Here is a 13,858-nt window from a genome sequence, read left to right as displayed (position 1 = left end):
TGATATTTATAACCTGCTCGTTAGAACACATCTCAGCTTTCCAAAAAAGCCACAGAGCAGGTCAGCCGGTGCGGACCTGTCAGCCAGCCTCTGCAGTCTGTGGCAGATGCTCTAGGTATTCAGCTCTCTTCTTGGATGACATTTTAAATCACACAAAGGGATTAAATCCAACTGAAGGTGGGTTCTGTATGCTACGGGCACTCACAAGGGCTATTAATTCGTGTCTTATACCTAACGTGACATCCCAGGACTCTGATTCACAAGAACAGCCCCAGAACTTGAAGGTAATGGTTTATTGGCACAGATACATCAATACTCCCATATTCCTCTCACCCACACATATCAGATGATACCAGATCAGAAGCTTTACGGTGGCATAAAAAGAGAGGCCTGCGCTTGGCAGTCCAGGCAGCACTAAAGGAGACGTGAATAAAAATTAGGTAACAGGCCCTGGGACATGCAATCTACGCTGCTGCTTTCCCCTTCATTTGCTTTTATGGGATCTGTGTTCACAGGCACCAGAGTACATTTGCTTTGGACTGAAGCTCGGTTCTGTTAAGTAACATGGTGGGGAGAAAACAGCTACAGCTGAAAAAAGGGATGGGCAGGACAGAGCAGTCTCATTTTATTCCAGAATCGCAGATTAAGCTCCTACTACGTACAAAAAGAATGGCGTTTTGAACTGTGTGAAATAAGGTGGGACTAGGACAATATAGTTGGAGACCCAGGTTTAAAGGGCTGTTTTAGCAGGGTGGAAATTAGGCCTTGAGTAGGCAGTATCAAATCTATATGCTGTAAGTCAGGGAAGGCCATCCGATGGGAATTGGCCATTTGGAACGTCTCCCAGGCCCTCTTTGCAGAGTGAGATACCTATCCGGTTACGGAAGCACAGAATTGTCTAGCTATAAGTGATCCGACACAACCTAGTCCTCTGGCACACAGAAGAGAAACGGCTTGCTCAGACCTCCACACCCAGTGAGAGGGCGAGCTGGGGCCTTTCTATCCAACCTCTCACCTTCCCGACAAAAGAAATGTGAGCCCTCAAACTGAAGTGCGACTCTAGAAGAAAGAACAAAATATGCATACAAGAAAGGTCTATGTCTTACACCATTAATATGAAAATTAATATATATACATAATACAAATCGGATGCGTTCCAGTGCTCCCAGCTAATGAGATTCTCCTAGGAACTGGTTCAAAACGGGAAAGAAAATCTGCTGGCCCAGGTGAAGCAGCCTGGTGTCCAAGGGTGAGGCCTCAGCTGCCCTAAATGAGAACCGACGGGTAGAGAAATTCAACTCCCCTCTGAGGCCGAGGTGGTTTCTCCCGTGCAGGACCGAGGCCCTCTGGTGGCGACTGCAGGAAGTCCCCGTGACCAAGGGGACGCCGCACAGGAGGCCAAACCGGTAGCAGCTGAGGGCGTATGCCTGACGCATGGACACTGCCTTTGAGGCTAATTCAAGTTTTTCTCAAACTGCTTCCAGTTTACTTCTGGGAAGAGGTTAGGATTCAGAATCAGATTCTCCCTGAAGCTGGGAGGAATCCTGCTTGTAAACAGCAGATCTGCAGGAACCGCAGAATGTCTCAGGAGGCCTCCGGCTGTGCTGGTCAAAGGGCACCTTCAGGACAACCATGAGGCTGCCTGCCCACCCACAGGGCAGGAGGGAGCGGGGCTGGAGGGGAGAGATCGCCCAGCTTAAATATCCTAAACGCAAAGACGTACAATTCTCAGCAACTCTTATACCATTCATACATGGTTTTAGTCACATAATTTTATTCAAGCAATCATTTCCACTGTTGCCATGACAGCAGAAAAAAAAGTTTTTAAGCTAGATGGATAATCATGATAGGAACAAAAAAAGGAATTAACTTGCAAGAATTACATTCTAAAGGCTATGAAATACCCCAATTTGAGGGAAATAAACAAAAGCCACATGATTGTTTTCATGTCTCTAAACTATTAGTTTATTCGTAAAATGTGGAGACCCATGAACTATCTGGAATGAATCGCTGCTTAAAAACTCCACTCCAAAATGAAGAGAAGAGAGACAAGGAATTTCCCCGGTTTTGAGGGTTTCCACAGACCCTTGACGTGAGGTCATTTGTTCCATTTCAACACCCTTGACTGAGAGAGTGCAATGATGTCAAAATCCATTATGGTAAACGATTCTTAAAAGGAAGGTTCTGGCCAGCATTCGAGCAGCAGGCACTGGCAAGCTGTCAGAACTTGGGGTTCACCTCCTGCACCTCGCTTCCTGAGCTGGGTGCGCTTCCCTCCACGTGGAACGGTTCCCAACAGCTAAGCTCTCACCAAGGAGAAAGGGCCTGCAAGTCCCTTGAGCACCAGCTGGTTGTTCAGCCCAACAGGCAGGCAAAACCTGCCAACATCACCGACTGTCCCCAGCCCAGCAGGGAGAGCTCAGGCCAGCTGAGCTCTGAGGCCAGCAAGGTCTTCAGCCTTGCTCTTGTGCAAACCCAGGCAAAGGAAAGCCCATCCACGGTTCACAGGGACACGTTCTAATCCTCCCTTGACCTACTTCCTTTTTTCCTTCTCTCCTCCCTTTTCCATCAGGTTTCATCCTCCTCCCCCTGAGCCTCCTCCTTCCAGGTCTCGTGTGCTGGCCCTTAGGTCAGTGCAGAAGCATGACTTCCTGAGGACACCCAGGGAGGGCACTGACTGGCCAGCACTTGGCCTCCCTCTTGACCCTTTGGGGCCTGAAAGCAGCACTTCTGAAGGCTGGTCTCTGAAATGTACATTCTGACGTACAAACCTACAATCAAACCAAGGGGGAAACGTATACGGGAAGGAAGCCAGAGTTCCAAAATCCAAATCCAAACGGAAAACCAAGGCTGGGAGAAACTCGGAGATGGGAGAACTATTTCACCTTGTGATGGGCAGCTATTTCAACTGCAAGCTCAATATATTTTTTTTTACATTTTTTATGTTCACTTCTTGGGAGCAGGGTGGGAAAATACAATTCTTCCCTTAAGCTGTCCTTCCAAATTCTCTTCTAACCTCAGAGTTTGGCCCAGGCCACCAATGCACTTAAATTCAATCTCAACTGTCATTGTCATTGCAAACTAAAAAGTTCTGATGTGAATAAAATACTGGATGTCAAATTCCTGGGTAACAAGGGAAAGGTACCACTGCCAGCGTAGGTTCAGTATTTTTTCTCCTTCTCTGTGGTGGAGAACTTTATAACTAAAGATCAATTTTAGAACAAGTCAACACAGTAGATCTCTTAGAGCTAAGAAATCGTTTGGCTTTTTCCATGTTCTTTCTTACCAACCGGCGCTTCTGAATCTCTTAAGCAGTAGGTTATTTCAATAATTACTGAGCACTATTACATATCGGGGTCCAGGCTCATCCCTGAGGATACACTGGTGAACACGGGACAAGCACCAGGAAGCTTGGATGGCTTCACATCCCCCATAAGAACATAAGCGCCTTGAGGACCAAGATCTTTGTTTTGCTCACTGCCATATCCCAAGCCCCTCAAACAGAGCTGGCATCCAGAAAGTGCTCAATAAATATGTGTTGAATGAATGAAATTCAGAACTACCATGAGCTGAGTGAACCACGACCCCGAGGGGATGCATTTTCTACCTGTTTCTTACCCGCTTCGTTCTCACTGCACATGGACTGACAGGCAGCACAGCAAGCTCCCTTTAAACAGAATACGTCTCATGCATCCTCAGTCGTGGTTGCAGCATGGGTGCCTGGGAGAGCAGGGACACACCTGTAGCAAGCAACGTACCCAGGCATGCCCAGCCTGACAGCTTCTAGAGGGTTCTGTGGATAATGAGGATTTCGAGACTTTTGAAAAAACCTTTCAGACAGTTCAGGGAAACCTTGCTGCCCAGGTGCCTTTCCACATGCTCCTCTCTCTCTTTAGAGAGTCCTAAGTCATCCTTCAAGACCCAGGTCAAAGGCCAGCTTGGAGAACCTTTTCTGAGCTTCCCCAGGAAGACACGACACTGCCTCCTGGTGTTGCCAACAAGTTTGTACATTTTTTTTTTTAATTAATTAATTTATTTATTTATTTTTGGCTGCGTTGGGTCTTCGTTGCTGCACTTGGGCTTTCTCTAGTTGGGGCAGGAGGGAGCTACTCTTCGTTGCGGTGCACGGGCTTCTCATTGTGGTGGCTTCTCTTGTGGAGCATGGGCTCTAGGTGCACGGGCTTCAGTAGCTGTGGCACGTGGGCTCAGTAGTTGTGGCACGCTGGCTCAGTAGTCATGGCTCGTGGGCTCTAGAGCGCAGGCTCAGCAGTTGTGGCGCACTGGCTTAGTTGCTCCGTGGCATGTGGCATCTTCCCAGACCAGGGCTCAAACCTGTGTCCCCTGCACTGGCGGGCGGATTCTCAACCACTGCGCCACCAGGGAAGTCCAAGTTTATACTTATTTTGAGTGTAGACAGCACTAAACCTGTGCTTTTCCTTTGTATTTATGTCTGCGGTCATCTTGAGAGCACAGGCCCTCTCGTACTCACCTCTTCTTGTCCCAACTGCCTCACAGAGCCAACCAGGTACCCAGTGACCCTCAGCAAGCTTTTTGCGGGGTGAGGGCAATCTTACATTCTGAAATCCCCTTCCCCATCTCCTGGCTGAAAAGCATGTTTGTGATCACAAAGAGGACAACTGAAGAGATCCTTCTTACACCAGGAGATCCACCCTGTCAGTGTCTGGACACTGTCAACACTTACAACCCTAGAAAAACACAAATGTACCATGTATCCCTAGATCAATTCCTCTTCGTTCTCAGGCTTGGGAATTGCTTCCCCTTCATTTCTACAACCCTTAGTATCATCTATGTGCAAAGAGTCTGGAATTGAAACCAGAAGTCCAGATCTGGAAAGTGGGAGAAGAAAAAGACATCCTTCACAGTACGGAAGGCCACTTTTCTGGCTGGCTGTCAGGGAGCTGTTTTTCCCAGAATGGATTCCAGCTTCTCCCTCTGTGCACACTCCTTGCCTCAGATCCAGTGACATGCATTTGTGAAGACAGATGGCTTGCTGTAGTCAAGGGCCAGGGATCAAACCCACAACCTTGGCCTCATTAGCAAAGGACTCTCTCTGATCACTGGAGCGAGCCAGCTGCAACCTAGATATAGCAATGGAGGGTGTGACAACCGTGCACGCCGGGACCTGAGCAAGCGGGCGAAACTTCCGTAAGTCTCATTTCAAACCTAATGAGAGTCATACTAGGCTTAACAACATTTTTTTGACCCCCCTGGCAACGAGGGCTTCCTCGTGACAAAAGCAGAGCAACCCAGGCGCCCTAGTCAGCTGGCCAGACAGCCACAGCACAGCGAGCAGGTGCTCACGCCTGTGACATGTGACAGCCAGACAAGCTGTCCTGCCTGTGATGTATGACAGCCGGACAAACTGCCATAGGGGCTCAGACGGAAGGACTACACACCCTCCTACCCATTCCCTCCCCTCATCCCGACCCCCAGGCTCTGGGGAAACAAGGGATACAGAAAGGCCTGCTCCTCTCCCATCCTCCTTCCTTTCAACCTTTGGAAATGAGTCAAAGGATATCAATCCTCATTCAAACAATACACAGCGAGTGTCCACTGCGCACGAGGAGAGGACCCCGGGGATGCAATGCTGGGCCGGCCAACGAACGTGCTTCCTCCCGCAGACCTGGATCGTAACGAGGCTCAGCTTGACCCGAGAGGCCTCACAGTACCTAACGCAGAGCTGGACTCCTCAATCTCACAGCACTTTTAACAAACAAACCAGAGCGCGTCTAACACATGAGGCTCGCTCTTCAAAGCACCCACCTGGAAATCCATGTACTCATCTAATCTACGTCCTCAAACTTAGGCAAAATAGAACGCGGACTCTGGAGTCAGTCTGGGCTCAGACCCAAGCTTTTCCATTTAACTAGTTGTTGACCTTGGGCAAGTGCTTGCCTCGGTTTCCTCATCTGTAGAATGGTGAGAACAAATGCACCCACCTCATAGACTGGCTGTAGGAATTAAATGAGTTCATACACGGAGTAAGTGCTTTTTAAGCATTCACCATGATTATCACTATTATCCTCAAAACTCTGCCATTGATCCAAACAGTTTTGGAATTCTGGAATCTACCTTCCAGTCAACGCACAGACATGAAAGTCTGTTTTACTTCTTTGGAGTCATTTAATTTTGAAGAAAAAAAAAGATATTCCCCAGTTTGATTCATTCATTCACTCTGCTATTTACTGAAAGCCTACCATGCTCACGATGACAAAAGACACGACTGATGTCAGGTGGAAGAGCGAAAAGCTCTTTCCTGGGGCCCTGTGGTCACTCTCACAGGAAAGGATGGTGACATCGCCTAGGAGTGCTGGTGTCCATGGGGAGGAGCAGAGAGTCTCCGCCAAAGGCCACAGGGTGAGGGTCAGAGCCCAAGGCAACACAGATGAGGCAGAGGAACCAAGGGTGTTAGCAGTTGAGTCCTTCTTGTTCTGGCTCAGTTAATACAGGTTTGCTCCGAATCAATTTGAGGTTGCTCTGAATCAATCAACAGGGGCCAGTCCAAACTCAAAAATGTGAGCTTGGGTGGCTGAGCCACTAGAGGTAGTTTAGTGGCTCAAACTAGTGGTCCGGGCGGTTTAGCCACTAAAGTTCTAGGAGAGCCTGATACAAAGCTGACAAGAGAAAAGCTCAGCACCAACATCATTCACTTCCACAGAGGGAAGCGTTTGCTCGAGACCAGCCCGAGGTGGAAGACACACACACACGTAGCATGAGGAGTGCAAGAGAGGCCAGGGTTCCATGGCCTGCCTCCAAGAAGGGACATAGTTTATTACATGGAATCCTGATGCGCACCAGGCCAATCTAATACTCATTTAAAATGTCAGTAATAAAGCAGAAGGAAAACAATCTAGGAGGTAGAACCGGTCTGCTAACAATATGGCTTCAAACATTCATGAATTCTAAGCCGCAGGTCACATAGTTAGAAGGACTTTTGAGCATCCTGTTCATCCAGTCACTTGGGCTGTGGAGAGGGGGGGAAGGCAGAGAGGACATCAAGGGGGGGGCCCAGTCCTTCCAGATGGACCACAGTACTTAAGCTGAAGGTTCAACACAAGGATAAGAGGGCAGTGTTCACTTCCATTTCAATAGCAGGAAACAGAACTGCATTTCCAAAACAACCTCTGGGGACAATATTTCAAAAGCTATGACAAGTGAGAAAAAATCCAAGGGACTCAGTTTAAAAATAATATATACAGGACTTTAGGGAATTCCCTGGTGGTGCAGTGGTTAAGAATCCGCCTGCCAATGCAGGGGACGCGGGTTCAAGCCAGGAAGATCCCACATGATGCGGAGCAGCTAACCCCGTGCTCCGCAACTACTGAGCCTGTGCTCTAGAGCCCGCGAGCCACAACTACTGAGCCCGTGTGCCTAGAGCCTGTGCTCCGCAACAAGAGAAGCCACCGCAATGAGAAGCCCGTGCACTGCGATGAAGAGTAGTCCCCAGTCGCCACAACTAGAGAAAGCCTGCACTCAGCAAGGAAGACCCAATGCAGCCAAAAATAAAATAATAAAATTAAAAAATATATATATATATATAGGACTTTAAATGTCCAGAAGTCACGGGTCCAAATGCCTTCAAGGGCCAAGCAGGCAAGAGACGGGGTTGAGGGGAGCTGAGTGGGGACGGGGAGTGGCAGCAACTCTGAAGGCGGTGCTCAGGCCAGGTCAGCCCAAGGGTCCCATTCAAAACCAGACCAGGCACCCTCGGAGGGGAAAGGAGGAGCTTGGCCATGACGCAGGCACATAAAAGCCTCCGGTATTTTTCTCGGGGAAAACAAAGCAGTATCGCCCAGTTTGAGGCAGCGTGGTGCTGCTTGGAATCCTCACAGGTTCTTGTGAGTCAGGCTGGGAAAGACCAGTAAGTTGGGGATAGAAAAGAAGGAAAGGGCAAAGGTTGAGAGTGATCATGAGACGAAGAACAGAGACTGGAATGTGAGACATCTGGAAACAAGGCAAAGGGAAACAGTACCAGACGCTGGGCCTCCACGGGAGGGGTAAGAGCCCGGGAAACAGGCTTCACCTTGCTGTACCTGCCTCCCCATCTGTAAAATGGGACTAACACCTGCTCCTGAGGCCTGGATAAGATGACACCTGTAAAGCCGCCGGCCCAGCGCTCAGAATCACGTAATCCTCCCATTCCCCACCCTCCCCTAACCCTCGCACCACCCCCAACGTGGTCCTCCGTTCCACACATAAACTGTTATCAGGTAAAAGCCAAAGACAGCCACTGGTACGTTTGTGTACCTCTGGTTTAGCAGAAAATACTGCAACATCAGAACTGGTTTCCATCATGTACTATGGTCAAAATTTTTTTCTCAACTGACAAGTATTTATTTAGCATCTTCTGTAGTTTTATACACGAAGAAACAAAGGCTCAGAGAAATTATGTAACGTGCCCGTGATCATCACACAGCCCACAGACAGAAGAGCTGGTATTTGAACCCAGGCCCAGTCTGACTCCAGTGCCCAGAAAAGTTGATGATCCCTGTCATGCAGAAGCCTGCAAACAGTCTGGAAACTGTGACTAACTCCCATGACACAAAAGCAAAAGCACGACAGGGCAGAAGAGAAGCAAGGAAGGCTGGGAACAGCGAGGGCCAGGCCAAATTCCTACCGGGACACACTTGGCTCTGGAGAAGGGCTGTGATTCATGGCCCCTGCCAGTGGCGGCGGACAACAAAGGGACAGCAGAGCATTTCTGCTGCGTGGGCTAACCTTCACGGCAGAAAGAGAACTCTGAAGTGGACCAGGATGGACAAAGAGACTAACGTTGACAAAATGATGATAATATAAAAACGGGTCTGTCCACAATTTGTTAGGACAAGCTTCTACATCAGATGCTTTCATCATATGCCTCAAAGAGTGGCCCTTCTCAGTCAGAATTCACATCCAATCACTCAGATGGTGAGCTCAACTGTACCTTTGCACCAGCTATAGAAAAAAAGCTTTGTTAAGCACATGAGCAGGGCAAACATGATCTGTGGGGAGAATACTTAATTTGCTCGGCAGAATAAGCTATTTTCAAGCCCTTCTAAGCCATCCAGAAGAGCGGACATTTACTAATAGACCCCTGACAAGATAATTACAAATGAGTCCCCTCTCTCATCAAGAAAGCCTCCCTAAGACTTTCGGCTGCTGAGAACTTCCATGGTGGCGCAGTGGTTGGGACTCCACGTTCCCAATGCAAGGGGCCTGGGTTCGATCCCTGGTCAGGGAACCCGTGCACGGATCCCACATGCATGCCGCAGCTAGAAGTTTGCATGCTGCAACTGAGGAGCTGGCGAGCCTCAACTAAGGAGCCCACGAGCTGCAACTAAGACACAGCACAGCCAAATAAGTAAAGAAAATAAATATTTTTAAAGAAAAAGAGGCTTTCAGCTGCTTCAGGACAGAGACGGGGTCTTCCAGGGTAAGACCAGCTGCACACCTGCTACTCACAGGGCTGCCGTGAGGATCACATGAGGCCACAGTCACTGCTCAGTAAACGTTTGCCATCATCGCCTCAAGCTGGTCCCACGCCACCCCCAGCCCACTGTTCCAGATGGTTCTCCCACCAACCTAGCGAGCAGACAGGACTCGTTACGCTCAACTGACAGAGAGGGAAACTGAGTCCCAGAGAGGGAATGGGAGAGGCCCGCCCAACAGCGCTGAGCGGGCAGCGGAGCCAGGACCGGGACCCCCAGTGCAGGGATCCTTCCCTTGCCCCTGCTTGGTGTCCTTCTATCCACCCCACTATTTATTTTAACTTTTTGTTAGATAAAATATAGACACAGAAAGCCACATAAAACAAATATATCGCTTGAGAAATTATTACAAGGCAAAAACACTTGTAACTATCACCCAAGTTTAAAAAAAAAAAAAAAGGATCATTGTCACTCACCCCATCCCAGTTAACAGGCCTCTCCATCCAACCAAAGTAACTGCCCCCCTGACTTTCATAGTCATGGCTTCATTCCATTCCTTACGGCGTAATCACTCAAGTATACATCCCTGCACTTGCCCATTTATTTTTTTCTTACTTGATGAGTCTTTAAAATCTCTGTTAATCTACAGGTTCCCTTTCTACCTCTTTCTTTTCCTTACAATTTGTCAGTTAAATAATCTGAACTGCTTGACCTGTAGAGATTCCCATCGGCTGGAAAACCACACAGTCATGCAGTTCGATAGGAAAACCACAGAGTCATGCAGTTCGATATATTCCTCCTTTCCCTGTATTTCTTGCATTTGGGAGCTGGACTTTGAGGCTTCACCCATTCAGGTTCAATCCCTTTGCAAGACTTTGCCAGTGGTGTGTCCTTCCATCAGGAGGCACATCGGGTCCGGCTGTCGCTCTTTTTTTGCTGTTAGCTGCCCTTGATGCTTGATGGTTAGATACCTTAATTCACTGGGAGTTACAAAACGGTGACATTCTAATTCTCTCACTGAATTTTCACTTACTAGCTGGAATAATTTTATAGGGAGGTGTTTCCCTTCATCTAATATTTGGTTTTCCAGTTCATATAGTAAATGGAGGAAAAACATTTGATTCTTTCTTTCTGTCTACTTTGTTAGATACTGAATTAGAACTCATGAATTTAAACATATTTGATGAGACTATTGCAATTTTTATCCTTCTTGAAATTCAAATTGTCCCATATATGGCCTGAATTCCATGTCAGAAAACATAGCGCTAGAAATCTTTGATAGTTCTCTTGCTATCTGATATGTAGAGATTTTACAGGCTTGTCTTATTTATTTCCTACCCCAGAACTGAATTAGGTTTTTTAAATTGGAAAATGATACTTCAAGATCACAACCTAGGCACTAGGGACAGTCACTGCTACTGGGTCAGTCACTGAGCCAGACCTCCTCTCCTCTCCTTGTCTCTCTGAAGGACTTATTTAAAGGACCTCCTCTCTCTCTCTCTCACACACACACATACACACAAAAACATATATGTGTATATCTACACACGTGCACACACAAATACACATACACACACACACACACATACACACACACACACACACACACACAGATACCTAATGATTTCATACTGATATTTCCAATTCAGTCATTCAAATTCAGGACTACACTACAAATAGCAAATGCTGAAAAGGGTATGGAGAAAAGGGAACCCTCCTGCACTGTTGGTGGGAATGTAAGTTGGTACAGCCACTATGGAGAACAGGTGGAGGTTCCTCAGAAAACTAAAAATAGAATTACCATATGATCCAGCAATCCCACTCCTGAGCATATACCAGAACAAACCATAATTCAAAAAGATACATGCACCCTTATGTTCATAGCAGCACTACTTCACAATAGCCAAGTCATGGAAAAAACCTAAATGTCCATCGATAGACAAATGGATAAAGAAGATGTGGTACATATATATACAATGGAATACTACTCAGCTATAAAAAAGAATGAAATAATGCCATTTGCAGTAACATGGATGCAACTAGAGATTATCATACTAAGTGAAGTAAGTCAGAAAAAGATATATCATATGATATCACTTATATGTGGAATCTAAAATATGGCACAATTATAAAGCAATTATACTCCAATAAAAAAATAAAATAAAATAAGGCACAAAAGAACCTGTCTACAAAACAGAAACAGACTCACAGACACAGAGAACAGACTTGTGGTTGCCATGGGGGAGAGGGGTAGGGGAGGATAGGACTGGGAGTGTGGGATTAGCAGATGTAAACTATTATACATAGGATGGATAAACAACAAGGTCCTCCAGTATAGCATAAGGAACTATATTCAATATCCTGTGATAAACCATAATGGAAAAGAATATTAAAAAAAAGAATGTCTATATGTGTATAACTGAGTCCCTTTGCGATACAGCAGAGATGGGCACAACATTGTAAATCAACTATACTTTTAAAAAATTAAATTAGAAAAAAACAAATTCAGGACTACAGAGTTTTTCCTTGATTCCTTCTATCTTAAATCTATTTTGCCTTTCTCCCACACCAAGAATCCTGGTTCTCAAGGACATGGGGGATAACAGAATTAGAACATTCCATGACTATTAAGCTGCTCTATTTTATGTTACACAAAAACATTTCACAATATCAAATCATATCACCATCATTATGATTACTGAAAAGCTAAAAAACTTATTTTCTGCATATGCTATCAGCATTCTCCTTTCATTTTTTAGTTTATGGTTGTACTATATCTGTTATGAGACAATCAAAGAAATAGGGAAGCATGACCTATACTTAAAAAAAAAAGAGTAGTCAATATAAACTCACTCTGAGTGAGCCTATGTATTGGATTTAGCAAAGACTTCAAAGTACCTATTATAAGTATGATCAAAGAATTAATAGAAACTACATTTAAAGATTAAAAGAAAATAACAAGTCAACAAATAGGGAATCTCAATAGAGAAATAGAAACTATAAAAATTAACCAAGTGGGGATTTTAGAGTTAAAAAGTATAACTAAAATGAAAAATTCCCTAAATGGGCTCAACAGCAGCTTTGAGATAGCAGAAAAATCACTGAACTTAAGATAAATGAATAAAAATCATCCAATCCAAAGAACAGAGAAAAAAAAAAGGCTGAAGAAAAACAGAGACACATAATGATAAAACTGCTGAAAAACAAATCTTGAAAGTAACAACAGAAAAATAATTAATCACATAGAGGGGAACAACAGTTAAGATTAATAGTGACTTCTCATCAAATATAGTGGAAGATATACTCAAAGTGATGAGAGGAAAAAAAAAAATCACCAAGAATTCTGCATGGCATAAAATTATCACTCAAAAATGATGCCAAAATAAAGACATTCCCAGATAAACAGAAAGTGGGAGAATTCATATCTAGCAGACATGCCCAATACAAAATTTTAAAGGAAGTCCTTCAGACTACAAGGAAATGACAACAGAGGGTACTTTGAAACCACAGGAGTAAATTAGTAAGAGTACTAGAAATGTAAATATGTGGTTAAATATAAAATATTGTTTAAATATATTTTTAAATCTTTTCTTCTTTTAATTTATATTAAAAAAATAGGACTGTATGAGGAAATAATTGTTATATCGCACTGTTGTGTTTATAACATATAGAGACATTAGTAGCAAAAGGAGGGAGGAAATAAAGCTATATTAGAGACAACCTGCATATTTTACTGAAATAGATTGATAATTTAAGATATGTTTTGTAATTCATAGAGGAACCACCATAGAAATTTTCAAAAAATACAGGTAAAAAATCAACAGAGGAATTAAAATGTGATGCTGAAAGGTATTTGTTTAACCCAAAAGAGGGCCATAGGGAGGAACAAAGAATAAAAAAGACATGAGACATACAGAAAACAAAGAGCAAAATGGCAGATGTAGATATAATCATATCAGTAGTTACATTACATGTGAATGAGTTAAATATTCCAATCAAAAGGCAATTTTTTTTATACTGGATAAAAAAAGCAAGCTCCAACTATCTGCTATCTGCAAGAGATATACAAGAGAGGTGCTTTAATTCAAAGACACAAATAGGTTGAAAGCAAAAGGATGAAAAAGATACACTATGTAAACAGTAACCACAAGATGGCTGGAGTGGCTATATTAATATCAGATAAGACAGACTTTAAGTGAAGAAATACTACTAGAGACAAAGAGGTATCTATGAAAAACCAACAGCTAACATCTTACTTAATGGTGAAAGACTGCACGCTTTCTCCCTAAGATCGGGCAGGAGTAAGATAAAGAGGTCTGCTCTCACCACTTCTATTCAACATTGTATTGAAGGTTCGGGACAGTGCAATAAGGTGACAGTAGAAATAAAAGACATACAGTTTGGAAGGAGGAAGTAAAACTGTTTTTATT

At 44.7% G+C, this 13,858-nt stretch overlaps 1 protein-coding gene across 6 annotated transcripts in view; it reads right to left on the bottom strand.

The window, feature by feature from the left end:
- TTC7B (tetratricopeptide repeat domain 7B) overlaps window positions 1-13,858 on the bottom strand; it is a 241,342-nt gene that overhangs the window by 136,929 nt on the left and 90,555 nt on the right. The window lies entirely within an intron of this gene.

This window comes from Balaenoptera acutorostrata, chromosome 3, assembly GCF_949987535.1.
Source record: "Balaenoptera acutorostrata chromosome 3, mBalAcu1.1, whole genome shotgun sequence".
NCBI classification, from domain to species: Eukaryota; Metazoa; Chordata; class Mammalia; order Artiodactyla; family Balaenopteridae; genus Balaenoptera; species Balaenoptera acutorostrata.
This window is presented reverse-complemented; position numbering and strand designations above follow the sequence as displayed.